The sequence below is a fragment of the Narcine bancroftii genome, chromosome 1 (assembly GCF_036971445.1).
Source record: "Narcine bancroftii isolate sNarBan1 chromosome 1, sNarBan1.hap1, whole genome shotgun sequence".
In the NCBI taxonomy this organism is placed as follows: domain Eukaryota; kingdom Metazoa; phylum Chordata; class Chondrichthyes; order Torpediniformes; family Narcinidae; genus Narcine; species Narcine bancroftii.
Window position 1 is genome coordinate 216,103,808 of NC_091469.1, and position 17,631 is coordinate 216,121,438.

Consider the following 17,631-nt stretch of genomic DNA (forward strand, 5'->3'; position numbering starts at 1 on the left):
AGAAGAAGGTAAGATAGAAACAATGAATGGTTAAGCCCAAAGAGGAACTTGAGAAATGGAGTTAGGTGCACAAGATGAGGCAAGGGTTGAAGGCATATTGGATACTCGCTTTATAGACTAGACATAAAAGGCAAGAGCATGGTATCATTTCACAAAACATTAGTTAGGCCAGCTCCCCACCATGATTACCAGCCCCCCCACATCTCCATCGGGCACACAAAACTCAAAACGGTCAACCAGTTTACCTATCTCGGCTGCACCATTTCATCAGATGCAAGGATCGACAATGAGATAGACAACAGACTCGCCAAGGCAAATAGCGCCTTGGGAAGACTACACAAAAGAGTCTGGAAAAACAACCAACTGAAAAACCTCACAAAGATAAGCGTATACAGAGCCGTTGTCATACCCACACTCCTGTTCGGCTCCGAATCATGGGTCCTCTACCGGCACCACCTACGGCTCCTAGAACGCTTCCACCAGCGTTGTCTCCGCTCAATCCTCAACATCCATTGGAGCGCTTACATCCCTAACGTCGAAGTACTCGAGATGGCAGAGGTCGACAGCATCGAGTCCACGCTGCTGAAGATCCAGCTGCGCTGGATGGGTCACGTCTCCAGAATGGAGGACCATTGCCTTCCCAAGATCGTGTTATATGGCGAGCTCTCCACTGGCCACCGTGACAGAGGTGCACCAAAGAAAAGGTACAAGGACTGCCTAAAGAAATCTCTTGGTGCCTGCCACATTGACCACCGCCAGTGGGCTGATATCGCCTCAAACCGTGCATCTTGGCGCCTCACAGTTTGGCGGGCAGCAACCTCCTTTGAAGAAGACCGCAGAGCCTACCTCACTGACAAAAGGCAAAGGAGGAAAAACCCAACACCCAACCCCAACCAACCAATTTTCCCCTGCAACCGTGTCTGCCTGTCCCGCATCGGACTTGTCAGCCACAAACGAGCCTGCAGCTGACGTGGACTTTTTACCCCCTCCATAAATCTTCGTCCGCGAAGCCAAGCCAAAGAAGAAAAAAAAGTTAGGCCATAACTGAAATTGTGTGCAATCCTGGTTGCGCCATAGGAAGCATATTTTTGCGCTGAAGAGGGTACAGAGATGATCACCAGGACATTGCCTGAGATGGGGCATTTCAATTGCAGGGCCAAACTGGGCTTGTTTTCCTTTAAGTGGGGGAGGCTGAAGGAGATCCTGATAGAGGTGTATGTGGCATAGATGGGATAAATAGCTTGACTATTTTTCTTCCCGAAGCCGGTTGGATTCCGGAATATATTGCCCGAAGGAGGAGGGGATAGGGTGGGGTCAAGAACTCTCATAACATTTCAGGAGTACATGGAGCAGCATGGAAGGCTGCAGGCCAAGTGCTGGTAAATGGTGATCAAAAAGCAGCAAATGTTTGTAATTTTTAAAAAAAGATTAGACAGACAGCACGGTAACAGGCCGTATTGGACCACGAGTCTGTGCTGCCCAATTTGCAACCAATTAACCTTCAGCCCTGGTACGTTTTGAATGGTGGGAGGAAACTGAAGGCTCCGGGGAAAATCCACGCAGACGTGGGGAGAACGCACCAATTCTAGCTGCAAAGGCAATAGGCCAAATGTGCCGCCCTAAGCTGAAATAAAACTAGGAATTGTTGGAAACACTTAGCAAGTTAGACAGCATCGCTGGAAATGGAAATGGTTAATGTTTCAGGTCCAGAATCCTTCAGCATTTGTGAAATAGGACTAGTATAATTGGATATTTGATGGACATGTTTGGTTGAAAGGGTGTCTCTGTGCTGCATAATTCAAAGACTGATCCTTCTGAGAATTTAAAATAAAATAAAAAGGTAATTGACAAGCTTTTAAATGGCAAAACCACTGACAATGCAAATATGATATTTTTATTGAGAATGATAGTTATTTTAAGACAGTTGCTCCTTTCAGTGTTTGTACAATGGTGTAACATGCTCTCGATGTTGTAACAGTATCTTCTCTATCATGTTGTTGATGCGACATTGACCGCCCAATATGGTGGACATTCACAACAGAAAATAACAAGTCATTAAAAGATCTGTTACTATTTACAAACTCAATGGGTTTGACAATATTGTAAATATTAGGGTGCCATTGTTGGCATAGCAGTTAGCGCAACACCTTTACAGCGCCAGCGATCAGGACCGGCATTTGAATCCCCCCGCTGTCTGTAAGGAGTTTGTACGTTCTCCGCGTGTCTGTGTATCGTTCAAAATGTACTGGGGGTGTAAATTAATTGAGTGTAAATTGGGTGGCACAGACTTGTGGGCTGAAATGGCCTGTTACTATGTTGTATGTTGAAATTTAAATTTATTATTTACTGGGGCAAACAAATTATTGAAATAGATAAAGGTCATATATAAAGTCTCCAGACACTGTGATTGTAGTAAAAACACACTCAAAACCTGGAGGAACTCAGCCAGTCTTTCAACATACATTAAAAAAAAAATCAACGATACATTGCTGTCATTTTGGGCTTGAGCCCATCTTCAAGGAATAAACAGAAGGAGCCAGAAGCAGGAAATCTCAGAAAGTCTCAGAATTCAGTCGGGGCCAGCCTGGGGGATGAATCCAGACCAAGAACAGGTGTTAATAGGATATGTTAAGGGGAGGGGTGAGCATTTATCATGTCAAAAGGAGACAGGAGGGAGAGTCAGAGCTGGGGGAAGGTGACAGGGAAGAATTTAAGGGGGGAGGGCGATGTTAATGAAAACCAGAGAGGTTGATATTTATGCCATCCATTTGGAGGGTAACCAGTCAGAAGATGAGTTGTTGTTTCTCCAGTTTGGAGGTGGTCTCAGTCTGAGGACACATGGACAGATATGTCAGCAAGAGAATGGGATGGGGAATTGAAATAGGTAGCCAGTGGGAGATCCATGCTATTTCAGTGGACAGAGCTGAGGCGATCAATGAAGCAATCGTCTGGTCTGCATCCCAGTCAATTCGCCATCCCATTCCCTTGCTGACACATCTGTCCATCTGTCATGCGTCCCCAGATTGAGACAATCTACAAATTGGAGGAACAACAACTCATCTTTTGACTAGGCACCCTCCAACTGGATGGCATTAATATCAACATCTGTGGCTTTTGGTAATTCCCCCCTCCCTCACTTCCCCCAGCTCTGTCACTCCCTTCCCTGTCTCCTTTTGCACAGACATGATAAATTCTCCGCTCTCCTCTCATCATATTCAATTAACTCCTTTTTTGTTGGTCTGGTTTCCTCCCCCAGGCCAGCATTGTCTGAATTCTGAGATTTACTGAAATTTCCTGTTTCTGGTTCATTCTGCTTATTCCTTGAAGAAGGGTTCAGGCCCGAAACATCGGGAATGTATCTTTGTCTCTTCTGGATGCAGAAAGACCAGCTGAGTTCCTCCCGCATTTTGGAGTGTTTTTAGGAAGGTCATATACAAAGGCAAGAAGGTGATTTTGTCGAAAGAAGTAGACCAGATGCTTCTGCATTTGTGGCAAACATACTTGCCTCTTGTAGGATGCCCTATTTAATGAAGTAATAGAGCAGATAAGATAATTTAATCAATAAAAGAGTTTGTGGGAAGTTTGGAAAACATAAGCAATGGTTGGAAGATGTGACCTGTACAGTAAGGACGGGTTACACTTAAATCCCAGGGGGACCAGAATCCTGGCAGGGGTATTTGCTAGGGCTACTCAGGATTCTTTAAACTAGAATGATTGGGGGGAGGGAGCAAAATTGTACAGAGCAGTAAGGAGAAGTTTAGAATGCAAACAAAGAAAGTTTGTAGTAAGTATTTGAATATGGATGCGAAGGTGATAGAGAAAGGAAATGCTCTAGAAGAAGATGAAGGGCAATTGGCAGGAAAAGGAAATAATGTTGTTATTAAAGATGAGGGAAAACAGGGATTAAGAATTGGGAAATCTCTGAAATTCATATATTTTAATGCCAGGAGTATTGTAAAAAAGGTGGATGAGCTGAAGGTGTGGATTGAAACTTGGAAGTATGATGTGGTAGCGATTAGTGAGACATGGTTGCAGGAGGGATGTGATTGGCAGCTGAATATCCCTGGGTTTCGTTGCTTTAGGTGTGATAGAGTCAGAGGGGCAAGAGGAGGTGGTGTTGCATTGCTTGTCAGGGAGAATATTACAGCGGTGCCTAGGCAGGATAGATTAGAGGGCTCGTCCACGGAGGCTATTTGGGTGGAACTGAGGAGTGGGAAAGGAGAGGTTACACTTGTAGGGGTGTATTATAGACCACACGGAGGGGACTGAGACCTAGAGGAGCAAATCTGTAGGGAGATAGTGGATATTTGTGATAAGCACAGGGTTGTAATTATGGGAGATTTTAATTTTCCACATATAGATTGGGAAACACATTTTGTGAAAGGGCTGAATGGGTTAGAGTTTGTGAAATGTGTGCAAGATAGTTTTTTACAACAATATGTAGAGGTGCCAACCAGAGAAGGAGCAGTGTTAGATCTACTGTTGGCAAATGGGATGGGTCAAGTGACGGAGGTTAGTGTTGGCGAGCACTTCAGGTCCAGTGATCATAATGCCATCAGCTTCAATGTCATTATGGAAAGAGATAAGTCAGGGCCAAGGGTTGAGGTTTTTGATTGGGGAAAAGCTAGATTTGAGGAGATGCGAAAGGACTTACAGGGTGTGCATTGGGACAATTTGTTTTATAGGCAGGATGTAGTAGAGAGATGGAAGTCTTTTAAAGATCAGATTTTGAGAGTGCAAAAGCTTTATGTTCCTGTTAGGTTAAAAGGAGGGGCAAAAGGTTTGAGAGAGCCGTGGTTTTCAAGGAATAATGGAAACTTAGTTCGAAGAAAAAGGGAGGCGTACATTAGGTATAAGAAGCATGGAATTAAGGAGATGTTTGAAAAATACATTGAATGTAAGAGGAATCTTGAGAGGAATTAGGAAAGCTAAAAGAAGGTAGGAGGAGACTATAGCAAGCAGGGTGAAAATTAATCCAAAAGGGTTCTACAAATATGTTAATGGTAAAAGGAAAGCGAGAGACAAAATTGGTCCCTTAGAGAATCAGAGCGGAAAACTGTGTGTGGAGCCTAGAGAAATGGGGGATATATTGAACAGTTTCTTTTCTTCGGTATTCACCAAGGATAAGGATATTGGGATATGTGAGATAAAAAAAGCAAATTGGGTAAATATGGAGAATATAGTAATTATGAAAGATGTAGTGTTAGGGCTTTTGAGGAATATAAAAGTGGATAAGTCTCCGGGACCAGATGGGATATTCCCCAGGACATTGAGAGAAGTAAAGGAGGAAATAACAGAGGCTCTGACGGTAATTTTCCAAATGTCATTAGAGATGGGGATAGTGCCAGATGATTGGCATATTGCACATGTGGTTCCATTATTTAAAAAGGGTTCAAGGAGGAAGCCTGGCAATTATCGGCCTGTAAGTTTGACGTCTGTGGTAGGTAAATTAATGGAGAAAGTTCTTCGAGATAGTACTTATAAATATCTGGATAGACAGGGTCTGATCAGGAGCACTCAACACGGATTTCTGGGCGGATTGTTTGACCAATCTGATTGAATTTTGAAGAGGTGACTAGGAATGTGGATGAGGGTAGCGTGGTGGATGTTGTCTATATGGACTTCAGTAAGGCCTTCGATAAGGTACCACATGGAAGGTTAGTTAGGAAGGTGCAGTCTTTAGGTATAAATTTTGAGATAGTCAAATGGATTGAACATTGGCTGAAAGGGAGAGGCCAGAGAGTGGTAGTGGAAAATTGTCTGTCAGGTTGGAGGCCGGTGACCAGTGGTGTGCCTCAGGGATCTGTATTGGGCCCATTGTTGTTTGTTTATATACATTAATGATCTAGATGATGGGGTGGTGAACTGGATTAGTAAATATGCAGATGATACTAAGATAGGCGGAATAGTGGATGATGAAGAAGGTTTTCAAGGATTGCAGAGGGATTTGGGCTGCTTAGAAAAGTGGGCTGAAAAATGGCAGATGGAATTTAATGCTGATAAGTGTGAGGTGCTTCATCTTGGTAAGAAGAATCAGAACAGGACATACGTAGTAAATGGGAGAGCATCGAAGAATACAGAAGAGCAGAAGGATTTAGGAGTAACGGTACATCGTTCCCTGAAAGTAGAAACTCATGTGAATAGGGTGGTGAAGAAGGCTTTTAGTATGCTGGCCTTTATCATTCATTGCATGGAATATAGGAGTTGGGAAGTGATGTTGAGATTGTATAAGACGTTGGTGCGGCCTAATTTAGAGTTCTGTGTGCAGTTCTGGTCGCCTAATTATAGGAAGGATATAAACAGAGTGGAGAGAGTGCTGAGAAGATTTACCAGAATGTTACCTGGGTTTAAGCATATAGAGTACAGGGAGAGATTGGGCAGATTAGGTCTTTATTCTTTGGAGCGTAGAAGGTTGAGAGGGGATTTGATAGAGGTATTTAAGATTATGAAAGGGATAGACAGAGTGGATGTGGATAGACTATTTCCGTTAAGAGTAGGAGAGATTGAAACAAGAGGACATAAGTTAAGAGTTAAGGGGCAGAGGTTTAGAGGTAACATGAGGGGGAACTTCTTTACTCAGAGAGTGGTAGCGGGGTGGAACGAGCTTCTGGGAGAAATAGTGGCAGCAGAGTAAATTTTATTATTTAAGAAAAAGCTGGACAGGTATATGGATGAGAAGAAGGTGGAGGGTTATGGTCATTGTGCAGGAAGGTGGGACTAGAGGAGTGTTTGGTTCGGTGCAGACTAGAAGGGCCTGTTTCCATGCTGTAATTGTTATGTTATGTTAACTATATGGATCTCTTATAGGATTTCAGCTTTGATGCCTGTCTCTGTTGCCTGCTAATAATGATGTTTTGTTTGGATTTCTCATTGAATATATCCAGTTGCAAGTTAATGATTGTTTAAAACTTACAACTCCAGCTGACAGGCAAGCTTGTGGAGATTGGTTGAAGGAATTGAGCAGGTTTTGGAAAAGTGTATTCAGTACGAGTACAATTCAGAAAGATTTTGGAACAAAATGTGGGAATGCCCAAGGAGTTGCACAAGAATATTAAAAGGCACAAAATCCATAAAGTGAAATCCCAAGATGATCCACATTAGATCCAGGCCACTGCTTCAAGCAGTGACACTTTTAGTTGCAAGAAAGCAATGAAAACAGAGAAAGCACCATGGAGCACAATGGAGTTCATGCCTTGAGACCAACCAGCAGATCAGAAGTGAAGATCAAGGCACTGATGTGATTGCTGATGAACAAGAGTCCAGGAATTAGTTAGTGGAAAAAAAAATCCATAGTTTTCCATTTGAATGCTTAATCCTAGTAAATGTTCAGCAAGGGAATAGCAAATTTTCCACATTGGAGAATTTTTGACGCCCAGATATTGTTCAAGAGAAGTCAAGATGTAAAAAGTTTCTGAAGAAAGTCAAGGTGAGACAGTATTGTTAAAGCAGCCAGATGAATCTAACACTTCAACACAAGCAGCATCAGCGCTGTTTCGAAGATAACAGGCGGTGTGGACATCTTGGTTAAATTGGTGGTAAATGAGACAATCTGCAGATGCTGGGGTGCATGACCCTCTGACCTTCTCCAGCACTTTGGTGGACTGCACAGTTAAATTAGCATAATTTTAAAATGTGTTAAATTGTTTTTTTAAGAAAAAAGTTATGTGCAATATTGCTTAGAAACAGTGATTTTATTTTCACGTTTTCACCTCTTTATGGATTTAACCATGTTATTCACTGATGTCAGGGTTTCAGATTCTAGAGCTAGTCAGCAAAGAGGCCTTAAATAAAATGAGCCACTCACCACTTTTTTGCCAAGCTCTTCATGCATCTTGTTTAGGTCTCTATATTCTGAATGATTTCATTCAGAGGTTAACAATTCACTGAGCAAGCTGACTGAACACTGTATGGATAAACATGTAAAATCAAAGTTAAAATACATTTAAAGATTACCACCTGTTCATTTCATTTTATCAGCCACTAAATAGTTTACTTTAGAGGGACTAATGCATCAGTTAAAACAGCTCAAGAAGATTTCTGTGCAAGTCCATAGAGTTCATACCATAACATCACGGAAGTTATTTATTAACCTTGACCAACAAACAGAACATTTAGCACAAAGCCTGCTAGAACAAGCCATGGGACAAAGTGAACAGTTCCATTCACAGGACCCCGGCTGGCTCCTATGTTTGGATTTGATTTGGGACATTAACTTAGGCTTTCAGAATATGGAATTTCTGACTCATAGCTTCAGTTTTCATTCTTATTTAATTAAAGCTATTGACTATCATAATTTTAAAAATCAGTGATTTTTTTTGTCTTAATGTTAATAATTTAAAGAATAAATGTTCAAATGCAATGCAATAAATAAATTTGTTTTGTTTCCATGAAAAACAGACAGTCCTTTCCCAAATGTACTATTGCAGCTGTGTTTATTGGCTTAGGCAAAAATCAACCCCTAATGTCTTGGGAAAAATTCTGTAGGCTCCTTATTGCTGGGGAATCTCAGATAGCACTGTGTTTCTTTCCAGCATATGGCCTGCAGATAGCTTCTATCTAATCACCATTGCCTTTGGATATTAACATAATCACAGCCTGAAACTTTACATTACATATGTCATCAGTACCATGTGACAATGAGCAGGAGAAAAGCATGTAACTGGTAAATGTTATCAGAGACACAACTTTGTCACTTAGACAAAAGAGTGAAAGGTAATTTTTCACATCAGAGAGCAATTCAAAGAGAAGTGTTCAAATGTGACCATTGCAAAATATGCCATCAATTTCATTAGATTGGGTTTACAGTGGTGGAGTATTACTTGATTTGATTGTGAATCAGAAATGGGAAAAGAGAGAAGAAATTGACTTCAATACCACAGATTAATAAATTGTAAATGGATTTTATTTCCAGTGTTGAAGTGGGAGAATCACTTGTACACAAGATCTCATGGTAGATAAGTTGAATAACCAATTAACAGGTTTATGGAGTTGTTGACATACAGTTTTGACCAGAACATAAATATAGCCAAGTTCAAAAGAAGCTATTTGATCCTAGCTAATCTCTTGACCCGGCAGAAATGGCACTGGGTTAATTTTCTAGTCAGAATGAGCTCTTCAGTGCCTGCAACAGTCTTTTTGCATTGCACTAAGTACCCATTTCCTAAAAGGGACCACAAATTGGAAGCAAATATGTAGCTACTCTGTTATAATGACATAGTTGTTGGATGCTATCAGTTGCCCCAATAATCACAGAGACAAAGACTGAGGGGAACAATAGGTTTTATTACACTTGAGACTAATGGCCCGGGTCCAAGCTAGGGAAATGAGGGGAGGGAGAGGAGACTTGACCTTTTTGGCCTAGTTCACAGGGGAGGAGTCCAAGGAGGAGTCTAGGAGAGAATGTCATCAGGAAGGCGGGCCAGCCTGTGCCTGTAGTACATACAACCACATCATTACAATAGTTTCCAAATTGGTACGGGTCTTGGGCTTTACAAGTTTAACCTACGTTAAATGTCAGCCATGAACTGAATAATAATTCTCTCCATTATTATGCTGCTACCCAATGACCAAGAAAATAGAACCATCACCAAACGACCAATCTTCTCTCTCCTTGTTACTTTAAGGAAAAGGCTAAATGTAGGCTGATATGGTGTATGAATTTCATACCAGGAGATCATGGACCTTTTGTCACCGAGATCTGAATTACATTTTGTGCCAATGCAACAACTTTCACTTCTCCTGCCTACCAGGTCAAATGCTGATTAATACTCAATCAATGCTTCCTATCCATCCTCCTGTCCAACAATAGCTTCACTTCAGAATTCTCTTTCTAGTTTTCCAGGCCTTGCTTACCCACCCACTAAATATCCCTCTTCCACTTTTCTTCCCATCATGAGGGGTTTTGACAGTGTGGATGTGGTCAAGATGTTATTGGAGAATCGAAAACTAGGGGATTAACATATTAAAATAAATGAGCTGAAGTAAAGTTTTTCTTTTCAAATGCTTGTGAGTCCTTGGAACTCTCCATTAAAGAATGATGCAAGCTAAGTCTTCAAATATTTTAAGGCAGGGGCCATTATATACTCGATGTGCAAGGAGGTTACATTTTACTGCAATGAGGTGGAGCTGAAATTTAATCATGTTTGCCATTAATTAAGCTTCAGAAGTGAAATGTCCTTCTTCTAGATTGAACTCCATCTCTATTCAGTATATTCACAATTTTTTACAATGTCTTCTTCCTCCCACAAACTTTTAAAACCTTACCATTCCTCTAAATCTGGCCTCGTCTGCATCCTTATTTGATCACAAAACCCAAACACTCTCAAAACTCTTGTACTCCCCTTAAATTCTCTTCCTTGCTATCTTTCTCTCCTGAAGATGCTTCACTCGTTCTATTACATTGGACCAACACTTTGTCCATCTGTCCACCGTTTGTTTAATTGAAGGGTCAGTAATAACCTGAGAAATTTCAAAATACTGGAGATGTAAAGAGAGAGGGAACTTGCTGTGCATTAAACCTCTCTTATTCTCCATTATCCTAACCTTTTGCTGAAAGTTTTCACTTTAGAAGATAAATGGCAGGGGCAAGGTGGTGAATTTTACCCTGAAATTGATCTTTCAACATTTTACCCAGTGTTTCCAGAGAGAAAAAAAATAAAAAGTCAAGTTAATTTAAAATTGATAATAGATGCAGTATGGCAACAGGCCATTCCAGCCTGTGTAGCCCAGATGCATCAATTAACATACAAATTCTCATTTGTTTGTAGAGTGTAGGAGGAAACTGGAGCACCTGGAAGAAACCCTCACAGATAAAGGGAAAACTTATAAACACTCAACTTACAGCGCCGGATTCAAACTCTGGTTTGCTGTAATAGTGTTGCACCTACCCCAGAGTTTCTGCATAGCTTTAAATTGTAAAGCAGTGGACCATTCCCAGCAGAGAAGATTTGTGGTATTAGGAGATCATCCATGTTATCAAAATAAGGTAAAACTAGAAAAAAAACCAGGAAAGTTATTATTTGTAGCATAGCTTGGACCCAAGTCATTTTATTTTGGTGATTTTTATCAAGTCCTGACACTTGATTGCATTCCATGATGCATTATTACTATTTTAATTTGTTTTTACAAAATTCGAGTTATCACCTTCCAGGCAAATTTTATCTGTAAATTAAATGCGGGCTTGGATAACACCATTCCAACCAAATTCATTCCATTAGTGCAAATGAGATACCCCTGATGCAGGAAAGAAAATGCTTATTTGACACTTCACTGTGCAATACATTAAGAGAATGATCAGGGTCCATCTATCATAGCCAGCTTTTTATCTCCTGTCATTTGGTTAAGACAAGCAGATGATGAAGTGACAGCTCTGGCCTTATGACTGAGGGAAATGGTGATAGTCTCTTCTGTCAATACAAGTGCTGGAGTCTTGGGAGGTGAGATAGGAATTGTGCTCTGGAGGAAGAGCTGATGGTGTTGAGATAATGTAACAGTTACTAGACCTCAAAGGATTAAAACAAGTTCTGCTGCAGAAGTCCAATTTAGTCAATGTTACTGTTTTCTAATCATTATCTTGAAACTAATGAGTATTTCAGTTTAGAAATTAACTATGCAGGTATGAGACTGTAAAATAATTACATTATTTTAGTACCATTGAATATATTATGTTGATGGCATAATAGGTGCAAAAGAATTTAAAAGATTATTTTCACCTGTTTTAACCTCAACATTGTTTTTCAGGATTAAATTTTGGGTGTTGATACGTGATGAAAACTTCCACTCATCTTTGCATCATTATAAGGTCACAAGGTAGAATGTAAGCACTTACCAGTGTCAAAGGTAAGTTGGGAATTACCTTCCATTTATTTTTGTGCAGAGCTTGTGGAAATTTATTTTCAAACTACCAGCAAGGCCATAGTAGGAGTAGAAGTGTTACTGGAAGTAATTACAACTGCAAAATCTCACGTTTACAAACCACAAGCTGCCCTGGCACATTATCATTTCAATAAATCAGTACCAATTTTTTATAAACTTTGTATTAAATTGGTGATTGACAAGTTGTAGGACGATGGGTTATAAGGTGGTTTTATATCACAGTAGGGGGCAATTTTCTTGCAGTAGCAGGACATATTTCAAGATCATCTATGACATTGAAAGCTGTTCCAAGTGATATAAAAATGTCAATGTTCTCTAAGCACCCGCTGCGTATCCACCTTTTGACGCTCAACATATTTTGATTTCCACTTCTGCCCAATGTAACAGATATCGGAAAAGCACAAAAAGTGAAAAGCCTGGGAAGTTGCTTCCTTGCTTCACTGGTGAATGCACCCCACTGAGTCCACAGGCAGTTCTGGGCCACATTGAGCTGAAGGCTCAGATGCACTCGGCATTTGGCCTCCAGCTTTACACCGACCATGTCAAGGGTGCAAACAATAACTCAATTCAAATGGGTCACCAAAATTTACAAAAAAGGCAAATTTGGTGAAGTTTTTTAGTTATTCTGCTTTGTTCACATATTAATATAATTTGCACATTTTACATTAAATATTTTACCATAAATTATTTTTTTTCACTAAATTGCCTATTTAAATTTTAATTTTAAAAAATGTTTAAAAAAAAGTTAATCAAATTTATCTACGTACAGACATTGACAGCATAAACCATTGTCAAACCAATAAGCCAGTACAATGGCAGTGAGCCGTCAAGGCAATGCTGGGGAAGAGCCCTGATCTTCACTCATTGCCTACTTCATCTTATGGGTAGGAAGTTGAGTAAAGGGCCAACAGGCAAGACCAGTCATTGGATAGAGGAAATGTGCTGGTGACAAGTCAGACCATAGAGTGATAGGTTGCTACAGCAGAGAAAACAGGCCATTCAGCCCTTCTAGTTTGTGCTGACCATCTCACTAGTACCCCCCCAGACCTCTCCCATCTATACATTGATCCAATTTATTCTTAAAACACAAGATTGAGCCCGCATTCACCACATCAGATGACAGTTCATTCCACACTCCCACCAGTCTGAGTGAATAACCTCCAATGTTTCCTCTAAACCTTTCCCCTTTCAGCTTAAAACTATGACCTGCCATATTTATCTTTCCCAATCTAAGTGGAAAAACCGTTCTCGCATCCACTCTGTTTACATCTCTCAATCTTGCAAATCTCCCCTCATTCTTCTTTGCTCCAAGAATTAAAGTCCCAACCTGTTTAATTTTTCCCTGTAACTCAACTCCTGAAGACCCAGCAACATCTTCTCTGCACTCTTTCAATCTTATTGATATCCTTCCTGTAGTTAGGCGCCCAGAACTGCACATAATATTCCAGATTTGGCCTTACTAATGTCTTAAACAACTTCAACATAACATCCCAACTGCTATACTCAATACATTGATTTATAAAGGCAAAGATGCCAAAAGCTTTCTTTACAACCCTGTCCACATGTGACGCCACCTTCAAGGAACAATGTATCTGAATTCCCAGATCTCTCTGCTCCTCCGCAGTCCTCAATGCCCTATCATTTACTGTATATCCTACCTTGGCTTGCCCTTCCAAAAGGCATCACTTCACACTTGTTTGCATTAAACTCCATCTGCCATTTTTGGGTCCATTCTCCTACTGGTCCAGATCCCTTTGCAAGCTTTGAAAATTTTCCTCGCTGTCCAGAATGCCTGCTATCTTCATGTCATCAGCAAACTTGCTGAACCAATTTACCACATTATCATTCAGATCATTAATATACGCAACAAACAACAATGGTCTCAATACAGATCCCTGAGGTAGACCACTAGTCATAGACCTCCAGTCTGAGAAGCAATTATCCACTAACAATTGGTTTTCTCCCACACAAACCAAGTATGATTTGGTGCATCATCAAATAATTAATTTGCTTCAACCTATACTTCTATGAATGTTTCCCTGCTGAATCACAATTCCTGTTTCTTTACTTAGAGATTTACACTTTGCAGTCTTGTTTTTTTTGTAATCCTTCTGCTGGTTTACGCTATAGTTTGTGAGGAAATAGATGCATGATGTAAATTGTATATTGACCTGTGATTTTTTTTTCCCTCTGCACTTTGGATGCACTATGTAGTAAACATTAATACTATAGGAAAAATATCAATGTACCAAAGTCATTTTCATTATTATATTTAAAATATTTTCATTATTATCAAAAATATGCACTTTTTTTTCCAACAAATCTCAAGACCAGTGTCACCAGTACCCTGTTCTGCAATATTTGGGACAAATCTGCAACTATTTAAGAGAAATATTATACTCCTCCAACAAATTACAAAGCAGTTTATTATTTGTATGGCTTAATTAAGATGTTTTTTTAATTCTTTAGCTACAAATTCTGCTTTGTGTGTAATTTTATTTAGAATGGATTTCATACAATGAACAACTTTGAAAGAAATATATTTTTCTCACCAAATGAACTTGATGTCAGTGTTCAGGCCTTGAAATTTCACTCAATGATCTTGGATTTGACTGTCTCCATTCACTTTGCTACGCCAAGTCTATTGGATGAAAGAGGCAAAGTTTTAAGACAGTAAATCCTGGAACTTTTTGCCTTTGACACTAAAAACCCTTCTCAGTTCATGGGAAGGTCCCATGTTTCATGAAGATTTCTGTTCATGCGAGTCAATCAGTTGGAAGAAAGCAAAATGTTGCTCACACTGTCCAGAGACGGGCTACATTAACAAAGTCATGGAGGTCCAATGCTACACAACCAAGGCTAACCAGAAACAGTGGTTGGATCTAGAAATCCAGGCACTTCTCAGAACTCATGATGCTGCCTTCAAGACAAGAGATTAGTTGGCACTAAGATCAGCCAGGGCTGAAATCTCCCCTGCAGTCTGGAAGACAAAGCATGGGCAAACACAGAAGATCCACAGTTAGCTGTGCGATATCAGTGACAAAAGCCACATTTGGGCAGGGAATCAAAACTATTACAGAACACAAGGCAATGATGATTCCCTCCCAGACAGACTGAACATCTCCACATGATTTGAAAAGAGGCTGACACCAAAGATAGCTCCATCTCCCCTTTAATAATGGACCCCTTGCATTGATGTGGCTGAGGTGAGGAGAATTCTATCCAAGGCAAACCCACACTAAGCAGCAGGACCAGATAACATACCCAGTTGGGTACTGAAGAACTGTGCAGACCAATTGAGGGATATCCTTATGGATATCTTCAGCATGCCATTACAGCAGTCTTTCTTCACCTTGGGTTTCAAGACAGCTACCATTAACTCGGTACCAAAGAGTACAAGAGGAACAGGCCTCAATGACTAACTCCCAGTTGCTTCAGGCATCTGGTGATGGAATACACCAAAGCACACCTCCCAGAGATGCTGTACCCATTCAACTCACCTACAGATAGAACTATACCACTGACGACCCTATAGTCCTCTCCATCCACTCCATTCTGTCCTACCTGGAGAACAATGCCTCGTGCACCAGGCTTCTGTTCATTGACTTCAGCTCGGCATTTAATACAATCACATTCTCCCCCCCCAGGGGCTGATAGAGAACCTCTCCTCACTGGGAATCAACATTCCTTTCTGTAACTGGATCCTGGACTTCCTATTGGAATGACCGAAGTCTGTCCCAATTGACAGCAGAACATCGAGCACCTTCACACTGGTGCACTCAGCCCACTCTTGTTCATGCTACTGACCCACAACTGTAATACCAGATCCAGCTATGTAATCAAGTTTTTAGATGACAGCAATAGTCGGCCTCATCAGCAACAATGATGAGTTGCACTATAGAGAAGAGGTGAAAAATCTTGTGAAATGTTACGAGTGTAACAACCTGAGTATCAATGTGGACAAGCCAAAGAAGGTGATTGAGGACTTCAGGTGGACCAGAGATGACACCCTCTACCACTCATTAATAGCTTGGTTGTGGAGAGAGTGGAGTGTACCAAGTTCCCCGGAGTCAACTTAAGATGTAACATATCCTGGACTAACAACATCTCTCGTTAGGAAGGTGCAACAGTGACTGTACTTCCTGAGACAATTGAGGCAGGAAAGGCTACTGCCCACTGTCCTGTCAACTTTCTATAGAAGGTGCATCGACAACATCCTGGCCAGCTGCATCCCAGTGTGCTATAGTTGGTGCAGAGGATCAGATTGGTGGTCAAGCCACATGTCAGGCACAGAGGATCACTGGGATCTCCCTCCCACTCACTGATGGGATTTACTGGGATCACTGTCCAAAGAAGGCTTGCAAAATCAGTGAGGACCCCCATCAATCCATAGGCAGCAACTTCCAGCTGCCCCCTTTGGGAGAGAGAGATACAGGAGTATCAGAGCCAGAACCACCAGGCTGAGAACTTCTTCCCACAGACGGTGAGACTGTTGAATGATTGATAAACTGCTCATACAAATGCCTCTACTCCATAATATTTATTTTAATATTTGTATATACATACTGTGCAGATATATTATTTGTCTATGGGTGTTAGGTCTGTATGTGTGTTGCAGGGTTTTGCACCAAGGACTGGAGAACGCAGTTTCGTTGGGTGGTACTTCAGCAATCGAATGGTAAATAAACTGGAACTTTAACTTGAACAGTCTAGAAGCATAATTATAAAAGCTTTCATCTTTCTAAACCAACAACAGATAACTGTAGGAACAATCCCTTCATCCGACTCTTTCGGCATCGCCTGGATTTTGTTTTTTGTCTCTATTATGAATTTAATGCTCTTTTGAAAATTACCATAGAATATTCAGCCACCACTGCAGGCCATGAATGGCAGAGCACTATCTGCAAAACACTTTTCCTTGTGTCAGTTCACTTTCATTCACTTGCTTAAAACCTATTTTTTTTTGTTTTCATCCCTTGGAAGCAAAAGGATCTCATTTTTCATTGTTTTGATTCTTTATGATTTTTGAAGACAATTGTATTCAAATGATGCCCTTTCTTTAAGTTTTTGTATTAGGCTTAAAAACTTAAAGGGCTATTAAGTTACCTTTCAATCTACTCTTCTCCAAGGATTAAAATAAAATCTTAGATCCCTCTGCCTGTTGGCATACTCCCAAATATTTCCTAGAGAGCAATGGTTTTTAACTTTTTTTCTTTTCTTTCCACTTGCATACCACTTTAACTAATCCCTGTGCCATCAGTGCTCTGTGATGAGTAAGGGATTGCTTAAAGTGGTATGTGGGTGGGAAGGGAAGGTTGAGAATCACTGCTCTAGACCCAATTGTTACTTGAGAAAAATTGTCACTGGCCCATTTCCTTTGGAGCTATGAAACCAAGCACATCATGAGTCAATGAGTTAAAAGTATGGTTTTCAAACTCTTCCCCCCCCCCCCCCCCCCCCACATACAATCTTAAGCAATCCCTCACTAATCACAGAGCACCTATAGCCTAAGGATTACTTAAAGTGGTACGTGTGTGGAAAGAAAAAGGTTGAGAACCACTGGTTGAGAGCCTTGCATCTTTTCTGGAGGACGGTGATCGGAAGTCTGCAGTTGATGCAACATTTCAGAGATTTGACAAAGCACCTGACCCTTCTGAAGAGATTTTTCTGCCCCCCCACAGGCATAGTCAATTCTCACTGATCCTGCATTCTTATTGTTATTACCTTTTGGTTATTTTACTTCTCTTATGTTTCCTC

At 40.7% G+C, this 17,631-nt stretch overlaps 1 long non-coding RNA gene across 1 annotated transcript in view; it reads right to left on the minus strand.

Annotated features, from left to right (window-relative positions):
• Positions 1-17,631, minus strand: part of LOC138748833 (uncharacterized) — a 45,792-nt gene that overhangs the window by 15,023 nt on the left and 13,138 nt on the right. Inside the window, exons 2-4 of the long non-coding RNA XR_011348280.1 lie at positions 14,427-14,515; positions 10,887-10,990; positions 7,805-7,903 (exon numbers count right to left, since the gene is read on the minus strand). This is a non-coding gene — a long non-coding RNA (uncharacterized lncRNA). The remainder of the gene's footprint in view (positions 1-7,804; positions 7,904-10,886; positions 10,991-14,426; positions 14,516-17,631) is intronic.